The 12,283-nt window shown below is 48.5% G+C and overlaps 1 protein-coding gene across 4 annotated transcripts in view; it reads right to left on the minus strand.

The window, feature by feature from the left end:
• LOC143766330 (uncharacterized) overlaps nt 1–12,283 on the minus strand; it is a 1,024,462-nt gene that overhangs the window by 999,499 nt on the left and 12,680 nt on the right. The window contains exon 1 of one of the 4 annotated variants that reach the window (XM_077253920.1): nt 5,496–6,199. The exons of the other annotated variants lie outside the window; for them this stretch is intronic. The gene's annotated coding sequence lies outside the window, so the exon portion shown is untranslated. Of the gene's footprint in view, nt 1–5,495; nt 6,200–12,283 lie in introns of those variants that run through there. 4 annotated transcript variants of the gene reach the window in all.

Raw genomic sequence — 12,283 nt, forward strand, 5'->3', positions numbered from 1 at the left:
AAACCGCTGGCACGAGAACAGCAAGGCTTAGCTCGAGCACAAGTCCCACAGGACTGCACAAATGACCGCACATCCCTTGACAAGGAAGGCCACCAAAAGGACCTGGCCACCAGATCTCTGGTGCCAAAAATTCCCGGGTGACCTGCCAACACCGAGGAATGAACCTCGGAAATGACTCTGCTGGTCCACTTATCCGGGACAAACAGTCTGTCAGGTGGACAAGACTCAGGCCTATCAGCCTGAAATCTCTGCAACACACGTCGCAGATCCGGAGAAATAGCTGACAAGATAACTCCATCTTTAAGAATACCAACAGGATCAGCGACTCCAGGAGCATCAGGCACAAAGCTCCTAGAAAGAGCATCGGCCTTCACATTCTTTGAACCTGGTAAATACGAGACAACAAAATCAAAGCGGGAGAAAAACAATGACCAGCGGGCCTGTCTCGGATTAAGGCGTTTAGCAGACTCGAGATACATCAGATTTTTGTGATCAGTCAAGACCACCACACGATGCTTAGCACCCTCGAGCCAATGACGCCACTCCTCAAATGCCCACTTCATGGCCAACAACTCCCGATTGCCCACATCATAATTTCGCTCGGCAGGCGAAAACTTCCTAGAGAAAAAGGCACAAGGTTTCATAACAGAGCAACCAGGGCCTCTCTGCGACAAAACGGCCCCTGCCCCAATCTCCGAAGCATCCACCTCAACCTGAAAGGGAAGTGAGACGTCAGGCTGGCACAAAACAGGCGCCGAAGTAAACCGGCGTTTCAACTCCTGGAAAGCCTCCACGGCAGCAGGAGCCCAGTTAGCTACATCGGAGCCCTTCTTGGTCATATCCGTCAAAGGTTTCACAATGCTAGAAAAATTAGCGATAAAACGACGGTAGAAGTTAGCGAAGCCCAAGAACTTCTGAAGACTCTTAACTGACGAGGGCTGAGTCCAATCAAGAATAGCTCGGACCTTGACTGGGTCCATCTCCACAGCAGAAGGGGAAAAAATGAACCCCAAAAAGGGAACCTTCTGTACACCAAAGAGACACTTTGAGCCCTTGACAAACAAAGAATTTTCACGCAAAATTTTAAAGACCAACCTGACCTGCTCCACATGCGAATCCCAATTATCAGAAAAAACCAAAATATCATCCAGATAAACAATCAAAAATTTATCCAGATACTTCCGGAAAATGTCATGCATAAAGGACTGAAAAACTGAAGGCGCATTGGAGAGCCCAAAAGGCATCACCAAGTACTCAAAATGACCTTCGGGCGTATTGAATGCGGTTTTCCATTCATCACCTTGCTTAATGCGCACAAGGTTGTACGCACCACGAAGGTCTATCTTGGTGAACCACTTGGCACCCTTAATCCGGGCAAACAAGTCAGACAACAGCGGTAAAGGATACTGAAATTTGACAGTGATCTTATTCAAAAGCCGATAATCAATACAAGGTCTCAAAGATCCGTCCTTTTTTGCCACAAAAAAGAATCCCGCACCAAGAGGGGAAGAAGACGGACGAATATGTCCTTTTTCCAGAGACTCCTTGATATATGAACGCATAGCGGTATGTTCAGGTACCGACAGATTAAACAGTCTTCCCTTAGGAAATTTACTGCCTGGGATCAAATCTATAGCACAGTCACAGTCCCTATGAGGAGGCAGTGCACTGGACTCAGACTCACTGAAGACATCCTGATAATCAGACAAATACTCCGGAACTTCCGAAGGCGTAGAAGAAGCAATAGACACAGGCAGGGAATCCTCATGAATACCACGACAGCCCCAACTTGAGACTGACATAGCCTTCCAGTCCAGGACTGGATTATGGGTCTGTAACCATGGCAGCCCTAAAACAACCAAATCATGCATTTTATGTAAAACCAGGAAACGTATCACCTCGCGGTGTTCAGGAGTCATGCACATGGTAACCTGAGTCCAATACTGCGGTTTATTTGCTGCCAAGGGTGTAGCATCAATACCCCTAAGAGGAATAGGATTTTCTAATGGTTCAAGAGTAAATCCACAGCGCTTAGCAAATGAGAGATCCATGAGACTCAGGGCAGCACCTGAATCTACAAACGCCATGACAGGATAAGATGACAGTGAGCAAATCAAAGTTACAGACAGAATAAATTTAGGTTGCAAATTACCAACGGTGACAGGACTAACAACCTTAGCTATACGTTTAGAGCATGCTGAGATAACATGTGTAGAATCACCACAGTAGTAGCACAAGCCATTCCGGCGTCTATGAATTTTCCGCTCATTTCTAGTCAGGATTCTATCACATTGCATTAAATCAGGTGTCTGTTCAGACAACACCATGAGGGAATTTGCGGTTTTTCTATCACATTGCACCGAATTAGGTGTCTGTTCAGACAACACCATGAGGGAATTTGCGGTTTTGCGCTCCCGCAACCGCCGGTCAATTTGAATAGCCAGTGCCATAGTATCATTCAGACCTGTGGGAATGGGAAAACCCACCATAACATTCTTAATGGCTTCAGAAAGGCCATTTCTAAAATTAGCGGCCAGTGCACACTCGTTCCAAGTCAGCACGGACCATTTCCGAAATTTTTGGCAAAACACTTCAGCCTCGTCCTGCCCCTGAGACATAGCCAGCAAGGCCTTTTCTGCCTGAATCTCAAGATTGGGTTCCTCATAAAGTAAACCGAGCGCCAGAAAAAACGCATCAAGATCAGCCAATGCCGGATCTCCTGGCGCCAGCGAAAAAGCCCAATCCTGAGGGTCGCCCCGTAAGAACGAAATCACAATTTTAACTTGCTGAGCAGAATCTCCAGATGAACAGGGTCTCAGGGACAAAAACAATTTACAATTATTCACGAAATTCCTAAACTTAAACCTGTCTCCGGAAAACAGTTCAGGAATCGGTATTTTAGGTTCTGACCTAGGATTTCTGATAACATAGTCTTGTATGCCCTGCACACGAGTAGCCAGCTGGTCCACACTTGTAATCAAGGTCTGGACATTCATGTCTGCAGCAAGCATAGCCACTCTGAGGTAAAGGGGAAGGAGAAAAAAAAAAAAAAACTCAGAATCTTCTTTCTTATAATCCCTCTTCTGCAATGCATTAAACATTTAATACTGGCCTGGCAAACTGTTTTGACCCCAATGGCGAGGGTCTCAGAGGAACGTGGAAGTCTGCAGAATACAAAAATCCAGCTCATAGGGCAGTGGTAACTGGGTTGACCATATATCTATCTAAAAGGAATGACAGAAAAACCAGAGTCAAAAAACTAGTAACCACTAGAGGGAGCAAAAAGCAAATTCACAACAGTCTACACCCACTCCACGTCCTTCTTCTTCTCCTGCGCTCTACTTAGAGCTGTAATGGTGGCGGTTTTGGCGGGAACTTCTGGCGGCAAGTGGCAATACACAGTCTTTGCAATAAATCACAGTCCAAGCACAATAAATCACAGTTCCAAGGCACACATGACCTTATTTTTCAGGCTTAAGTAGATCCTGTTCGTGACGCCAAGTTGGAGCGCCCCCACTGCCGCAGGGCCGAGGGGTACCCGGTACCGGGCCTCTGAGTCTCTGTTCTGGGGTTGTCACGGTGGCTAGACCCGGTCTGTGACCCTGCTGAGGGGCGTCCAATGAAAGGTGTGGATGGTGGTGATGTTGTGGTGCGGTGCAGGTCGCGGTAAATAACGAGGACACCAGGTAGCAGTCTCTTTAACGCTTTACTGAAGGCTTCAGGATCCTCAATCCGGAATACAGTTAACCGGGCTGTGAGATTCCGGCCAGTCCGATGGCACCTCCAGAGTTTCCTTTGCAGGTGGAAATCTGTGCCTACCTTCTAGCGCTTGTGTGTTGTAGTCCTTTCCTGCTGCGCTTACGGGATAGTCCTCATAACTGTTGTGTCTGTTTCTGAAGTTCCCTCACAACTCGATTAAGATGTTATGTTTTGTCCCCCAGATGATATGGCTAGGACGCACCCGTATGACGGGTGGGCTCGGAGGTCTTCCGGGACCCTAGAGTCGCCCTTCTCCAGTTGTTGCCCCCCTGTGTCTGCTTAGGTGATTTTGGGTGAGACAGCCCGCCTATAACTGACTGTCCTGCCGTAGGTTTGAAGTAAGGCCTGGAGCTCTATACTTACTCAGCGTTCCGGCCACCGGCTACGCGCCTCAGTAGGATGTTGCCTCGTCTTACAGCATGACTCCTACTGGTGTTCTCCTTGTTGCGTTGATCTCGTTTCTCACTCAGCACAATAAACCTCGCTGCTTGTCCTTTCTTGGGGTACCGCCGCTATCGAGTGCAGGCACGGTCCCGTAACGTTCTTTCTGTTCGCTAGGTCTCTGTCAGGATCCCACCCGACAGGGACCCCCCTGAATCTTCCCCTGCAACACCCTCTGCCACAGGATGTTGCCCGGTTCCAACCCAGTCAGCTTTCTGTCTAACTTCCTCTCTAACCCCCAGTTTTACCAGATTGTGAGGAGTGGCCTAATACATAGCACCCTTAGCTCCCCCTGGAGGCCAGACTGTGAAGTGTATTGGGGTCTGTGATACCTGGTCAGGTGAACTCCTTCAGTGCCATCAGACGTACCATAGCCCCCCTTAGCGGCGGAGCATCAATACTGCAACGACCAGGACTCTGGGGCGCTGCAGAAGCATAAGAGGAGATATTTTTTATTCAGTTTTCTTCTTTACATCTACTCATAAACCTATATATTTTAGACCACAGACAACAAGCAGTTTCTTCCTCGGAGTTGGCAGCTGAATACGTTTCTCATAGACTCATCTTCCATAACGCTAATTCTCGTCTCATTTACCGACCCTGGAATCAGCATTAGCAATACTGCAGGAGACATTCATTACATGTGACATGAGAAATAACTACTTCATGATGAGGATGACATCTTCATCTTCTACTACGGCTCTAGAAACATATTTGGCCAGAGTTCGTCACTGACTCTATCACCACCGGCCGTCTATATGAAGGTTTCCCGTCTGATTTACACACAGAAGTTTGAGGCTTGTATAAAAGCTTTTTTGTTTGCGCAAACACCGCAGACAGAAGTTATCTGATACCAAAGTCTCCATGTACAGTGTTTTATGGGGTTTATTTCTCCCCTTAGGCTTTCCTATATTACAAGGAAAACACCAGAAAAAAAACAGATATTAACCCCGTCACAACATACGCCGTACATTTTTTCCGGCACATGTCAGTTGATTTCAACAGCTGACTTGTGCCCCTAACAGCCGCGTGTGGAATCGTGGTCCACCCACGGCTGTTCACCTGTTAAATGCTGCTGTCAATCTTTGACAACAGCATTTAACACGATCGCGCCGGAACTGCGTCACTAACATGATTGCGGGTCAACGATGGGTTGGCATGGCAACCAGGGGTCTGCAAGAGATCCCTTTGGTTGTCTTTGCCGGCACAGGTGTATCTAGGTTTTCTGGCACCCAGGACAAGAATTCACTTTGGCACCCCCCAAGGTGTTAACCCCAGTCGGGCAAAGATCTCACCTTTTAGCTTGGCGCAGTCTTGGGAATCCTCCCAACTGAGGTCAAAGTAGGCCTTTAGCGCATCACCCCTCAGGAAAGGAGCCAACACTTCAGCCCACTGGGACGTTGGCAGGTTCTCCCGTTCAACAGTGCACTCATAGATGGTGAGGAAAGCTTCCACGTCGTCTTCCGTTTCCCCAAAGCAGAGCGTACCTTGTCTCGGGCCTCGTGAAGTTTCGGGGATGGTGCTGGAGGTGCCTCATGCAGAGCTGCAATTTGCTGCAGCAATAGGTTATTGGTCTTTTGCTGTTGTTGCTGTGTGAGGACCAGCTGCTTCAGTATTTCCTCCATTTTGTCTGCAGGCCTGGATTGCAGTGTGGCAGGCCTAATAACAGACATGCAGCAGGCATTGGGGTATGCCTCAATTCACATTGCCTGCATTCTCCAACCAACTACAGTGCAGCGGGGTTGGTTCAGCGTAACAGACAGTGACCACAGGAAAAGTTCACAGCAAACGTGTTTTAAAATCCACACTCACACAGTGTGCAGCATACGGCATCCTCCAGATTGCAGCTGGGAAACAAAACAGTCCATGGTGCTGAGAGGTGATGGCACCCTCCGTATCACGCTGCGGGCTGCCAAGAGTTCACTCGGCTGGCTCTGTGTTAGCTCTGGTGCAGTAAAAGGTGTAGTGCTGTGGAAGGAAGATATATTTCTCTCAGCAAGATAAGTTTTGGCCTGTTATTTTCCTAAGGTTGAGGACCTGCAGTTATGTCACGGTCATGTGATCAGCCCATGTGATGGATACCTCACCTGTGGGTGTGGCTATAGACTATGTAATGGAGTTTCTTTTGTTTGGAACATGTTATTCTGGGGATGGAACTAGGCTGGAAGGAGCCTGAACTGTTTTTCTCTCCCACACATGTCACAAAGGTTCGTGATATGACTGTTAGCCACCCTGGGAATGGCACCTGGCGGAAGCCGCTGACTTGGCAGCCGCTTAGTTAAGCCCGTCCCGTGTAAGGGTGAGTCTGAGACCAGTGGTTCTCCAAGCTGGAGTATGTTTGTTTTTTCTCTTACTTTCTGTCTCGGACTGTTTAAAGTGACAATAAACCACTGAAGTTTGGACTGGAAGCCTGTGTGTTGCCTCATTACTGCGGCCCTACCATTGCTCACCTGAGCCAATCCCTACATTTGGTGCTCGAATGCGGGCAAACGCAGTGAGGCCAGGCTATTTTTGCTTATTTTTACTCCAGCTTATATCCTGGGTGAAAGTAGTGGCGCAGACCCAGTCGGGGAACTCTGCAGAAATGGAGGCCACAATAAAAGTGCTTGTGGATGCTATGCGGCAACAGCAGCAGGCTACGCAGCAGCAGCAGGAAACCAACCAGCTGTTGATACAGCATATCACGGCAACGCAGACAAGAGAAACTTCACGGGGAATCCATGATGTCTGGAAAGCGGTTCGTACAGCGATCCCCAAAATGGAGAAATCTGATGACGTCAAGACGTACATGGAGATGTTTGAGGGAGTAGCTGAGCGGGAGAGACTACCCCGGGACCAGTGGGCAGAATTCATTGCTCCATTTCTGGCTCCAGGACCTTTGAAGGCCTATCAAGATCTATCCCCTGAGCAGAGGGAGGACTACGCAGTCGTCAAGGGTGAGATACTGGCACGTCTTGGGGTAAATATGTTGGTCCAGGCCCAGCGGGTACATCAGTGGGAGTTTAACCCCTCCAAGCCAGCTCGCTCCCAATATTATGACCTGTTGCACTTATTTCAGAAGTGGTTGCAGCCTGAGGTTCTGTCTCCCGTGGCCATACTGGACCGCATAGTGACTGATAAATTTTGGAGGGGATTGCCCCGCTCCCTCCAATCATGGGTCGGGCAGGCGTCCCCTACTAATGTGCTCCAGGTGATGGATCTGATAGAGCGATATGGGGCCACCAAAGGGCTCCAGGGAGGAACTCCCCGGAAGGTGTTACAGAAGGTTTCCTAAGTCTCCACCCCTAGCTCGACAAGCAGAGCCCAGGAAGGCCACTCAAGACTTATCTAGAGGAGAAAGAGGCCCCATAGTCTGCTGGCGGTGCCAGGAGCCTGGCCATTTGAGAGCTGATTGCCCCCACCTGACTGAGCCCATGGAGACAAACTTTGGGTATCGCCAATCCCATTATGCCGAACTGATTTGCGCTACAGGTATCCAGGAGGGATCAAATATGGGACATTTGTGTAAGGTGGATGTGGAGGGTACCCCAGCTGTGGCCCTACTGTACTCAGGGAGTCTCGTAACCCTAGTACGAGCCAGTCTGGTTCAGTCCAGCGAGTACACTGGTCGGAAAATTGGGGTGTTATGTATACATGGGGACTTAAAAGACTATCCCACCGCCCTAGTGGTGATAAACACGCCAGCGGGGAGGCGGTGCCACGAGGTGGGGGTTGTGGTTAGCTTACATTATGAAGTGATACTTGGTAGAGATTTTTCTTTATTTTCTGTACTGTGGCTCACAGTTGTCTCACCCAGTGGACAACTGCCGACACCGGTGACAACCAGGCTACATTCTCCAGAACTGGGGCATGAACCTGGTAGCCCAGAGGAAGAAGAGTTGGCGGTAGGGGTGACCTCCCCTTCGGTGGAGGAGGGGGAAAATTCTCCCATAGAAGTGTTGGCCGGGGATGTGGAAGACTTACCGCCAGGACCTGAATTGGTAGATTTAAATGTATCGAGCGATAATTTTGGTACAGCGCAACTCCGAGACCCTACTTTGACTCGGGCCAGGGAAAATGTACTGTTTATTAACGGGGAACCCCAACAACCTGGGGCAGCCACCAAATTGCCACGCTTTGAGCTAAACTGAGACCTGTTGTATCGAGTTGAGAAAGTATGTGGGGAAATGGTAGAACAATTATTGGTACCTCAGGCCTATCGTAAACTGGTAATGGACCTAGCGCATGCGTATGTACTCGGAGGGCATTTGGGCCAAAAGAAAACCCTAGACCGAATTTTGCAGCGGTTTTACTGGTTGGGGGTCCATGAAGAGGTTAAACGGTATTGTAATTCCTGTCCTGTGTGCCAGGTAACCAATCCCCAGCCACCCTTTCGGAGTCCTTTAGTGCCTTTACCTATTATAGAGGTGCCTTTCGAAAGAGTGGCAATGGATCTGGTCGGTCCTGTCAATAAGTCAGCAAGGGGGCACCAACACATCCTAGTAGTTCTAGATTATGCCACCCGCTATCCTGAGGCTGTTCCGCTGCGCCATATGTCAGCTAAGCTCATAGCAAAAGAACTCATGGGAATGTTTTCTAGGGTGGGGATTCCGCAAGAGATTTTAACAGACCAAGGAACCCCCTTTATGTCAAAAATAATGAAAGAGCTCTGCCGCTTGTTAAATGTCAAACAGCTGCGCACCTCAGTTTAAAACCCCCAAACAGATGGGCTGGTAGAAAGATTCAACAAAACGCTAAAGAGCATGCTAAAAAAAAACGTTTCTAAAGATGGGAAGGATTGAGATCTTTTACTCCCTTATTTGTTGTTTGCAGTACGGGAGGTGCCACAGGCATCTACGGGGTTCTCGCCCTTTGAATTATTGTATGGCCGACATCCCCGGGGCTTACTTGATATAGCCAAGGAGGCTTGGGAGAACCAACCAACCCCCCACAAGAGTGTAATAGAGCATGTTGCAAAAATGCAGGAAAGGATGGAGACAGTCCTACCATTGGTACGGGAACATATGGAGGCAGCCCAACAGTCTCAGAGTCGGGTCTATAACCGGGAGGCTCGGGTAAGAACCTTTAGTCCTGGGGATCGCATGTTGGTACTTGTGCCCACAGTGGATAGCAAATTTCTAGCAAGGTGGCAGGGGCCCTATGAGATTATGGAGAAGGTGGGACCGGTAGACTATAAGGTACACCAACCTGGCCATAGGAAGCCAGAGCAGGTTTATCATGTTAACTTGCTTAAATTGTGGAAAGACAGAGACCACCTTGGGGGGGGATTGTCCGCTGCCTGCATTTTCTGTAGAGAAGGCTCCGTTACCTCTGAGTGAGTCAGAAGAAGCCTGGTCTGCAGTCAAAATACCAGATACGTTGTCTCCTAAACAGGTTCAGGAGGTCCGGGAGTTTGTTAGCCGAAATACGGATGTTTTTTCTGAACTCCCTGGACGTACCTCCATAATCCAACATGACATTGTTACGGAGCCACAGGCCAAAGTCCGATTAAAGCCATATCGGGTGCCTGAGGCTCGGCGACAAGCCATATCCCGGGAGGTGGAAAATATGTTACAATTAGGGGTCATAGAAGAGTCGCAAAGTGACTGGGCCAGTCCAATAGTCCTAATACCTAAGCCTGATTGGACCCTAAGATTCTGTAATGACTTCAGGAAACTTAATGAAGTTTCAAAATTTGATGCTTACCCCATGCCCCGGGTGGATGAATTGATAGAACGGTTTGGGCAGGCACAGTATTTTACAACCCTTGACCTTACAAAAGGGTATTGGCAGGTGCCCCTGACAAAGGCAGCTAAGGAAAAAAACGCCTTTGTAACGCCCGAAGGGCTGTTTCAGTATAAGGTATTACCTTTTGGTTTGCATGGCGCGCCGACGATGTTCCAACGGCTAATGGATATTGTTCTCCGTCCCCATCGCCGTTATGCCTCAGCCTATCTAGATGATATTGTTGTGTACAGTGCAGACTGGGAAAGTCACTTACCCAAGGTACAGGCGGTGATTGATTCACTCCGACAAGCAGGGCTAACAGCCAATCCCAAGAAGTGTTCCATAGGGTTGGAGGAAGCTCGGTACTTGGGTTATGTCATTGGGAGAGGGGTCCTTAAGCCTCAAATAAACAAAGTGGAGGCAATACAGAACTGGCCCCGTCCCCTCACAACAAAGCAGGTAAAAGCCTTTTTAGGCTTACTGGGATATTACAGGCGATTTGTTCCCAACTTTGCAACATTGTCCGCGCCTCTAACAGACTGCTTGAAAGGGAGGAAGTCTGTGATGGTCCAATGGAATGATCAGTTAGAAGAGGCCTTTGTAAAGTTAAAATCAGTACTGTGTGGTGCACCTGTTCTAATTACACCTGATTTCAAAAGAGAGTTCATTGTGCAAACCGATGCCTCTGAGGTAGGTCTTGGTGCCGTGTTGTCTCAAGAAATTAACGGAGAAGAGCATCCCGTTAGTTTTCTGAGCCGAAAGCTTACCCCAGCCAAAAGCAGGTACAGTATTGTGGAGAGAGAGTGCCTGGCCATTAAGTGGGCACTTGAGTTTCTTTGCTATTATTTGCTGGAGAGAAAGTTTCGCTTGGTGACAGATCATTCCCCTCTTACATGGATGAGTCAAGCTAAGGAGAGAAATGCATGAGTCACCAGATGGTTTCTGTCCCTGCAAAATTTTAAATTTTCAGTAGAACATAGGGCAGGCAGACTACAGGGGAATGCAGATGCCCTGTCCAGAGTTCACTGTATGTCATGTGTCCACACCCGTAGGGTTGAACAAAGGGGTGAGGTATGTGGTGCAGTAAAAGGTGTAGTGCTGGACGGAAGATATATTTCTCCCAGCAAGATAAGTTTTGGCCTGTTATTTTCCTAAGGTTGAGGACCTGCAGTTATGTCACGGTCATGTGATCAGCCCATGTGATGGATACCTCACCTGTGGGTGTGACTATAGACTATGTAATGGAGTTTCTTTTGTTTGGCACATGTTATTCTGGGGATGGAACTAGGCTGGAAGGAGCCTGAACTGTTTTTCTCTCCCACACATGTCACAAAGGTTCGTGGTATGACTATTAGCAACCCTGGGAATGGCACCTGGCGGAAGCCGCTGACTTGGCAGCCGCTTAGTTAAGCCCGTCCCATGTAAGGGTGAGTCTGAGACCAGTGGTTCTCCAAGCTGGAGTATGTTTGTTTTTTCTCTTACTTTCTGTCTCGGACTATTTAAAGTGACAATAAACCACTGAAGATTGGACTGGAAGCCTGTGTGTTGCCTCATTACTGTGGCCCTACCATTGCTCACCTGAGCCAATCCCTACATAGCTCACACAGGCTGAGCTTCTGCAGAGCTGACTGCTCCACAAGTTGCAAACTCCAAAACTGACACACCCAAACCCTTGCTACAGGGGTTATAACCTGGAATCTGTGGCCATGGGCCACTTGCAAGACCGTGCCTGGAGAAAACAGACCGCCCCAGCGGGTCTAATAGGACTCTGTCCGCCTCCTGGGAGATACATATCGACGCTCACATATGATATCCCCCTCCCTGCCTCTATATATATATATATATATATATATATATATATATATATACACACTCACCGGCCACTTTATTAGGTACACCATGCTAGTAACGGGTTGGACCCCCTTTTGCCTTCAGAACTGCCTCAATTCTTCATGGCATAGATTCAACAAGGTGCTGGAAGCATCCCTCAGAGATTTAGGTCCATATTGACATGATGGCATCACACAGTTGCCGCAGATTTGTCGGCTGCACATCCCAAAGATGCTCCATACAAGGCAGGATGGATCCATGCTTTCATGTTGTTTACGCCAAATTCTGACCCTACCATCCGAATGTCGCAGCAGAAATCGAGACTCATCAGACCAAGCAACGTTTTTCCAATCTTCTACTGTCCAATTTCGATGAGCTTGTACAAATTGTAGCCTCAGTTTCCTGTTCTTAGCTGAAAGGAGTGGTACCCGGTGTGGTCTTCTGCTGCTGTAGCCCATCTGCCTCAAAGTTCGACGCACTGTGCGTTCAGAGATGCTCTTAGGCCTACCTTGGTTGTAACGGGTGGCGATTTGAGTCACTGTTGCCT

Source organism: Ranitomeya variabilis, chromosome 4, assembly GCF_051348905.1.
Source record: "Ranitomeya variabilis isolate aRanVar5 chromosome 4, aRanVar5.hap1, whole genome shotgun sequence".
Classification (NCBI taxonomy): Eukaryota; Metazoa; Chordata; class Amphibia; order Anura; family Dendrobatidae; genus Ranitomeya; species Ranitomeya variabilis.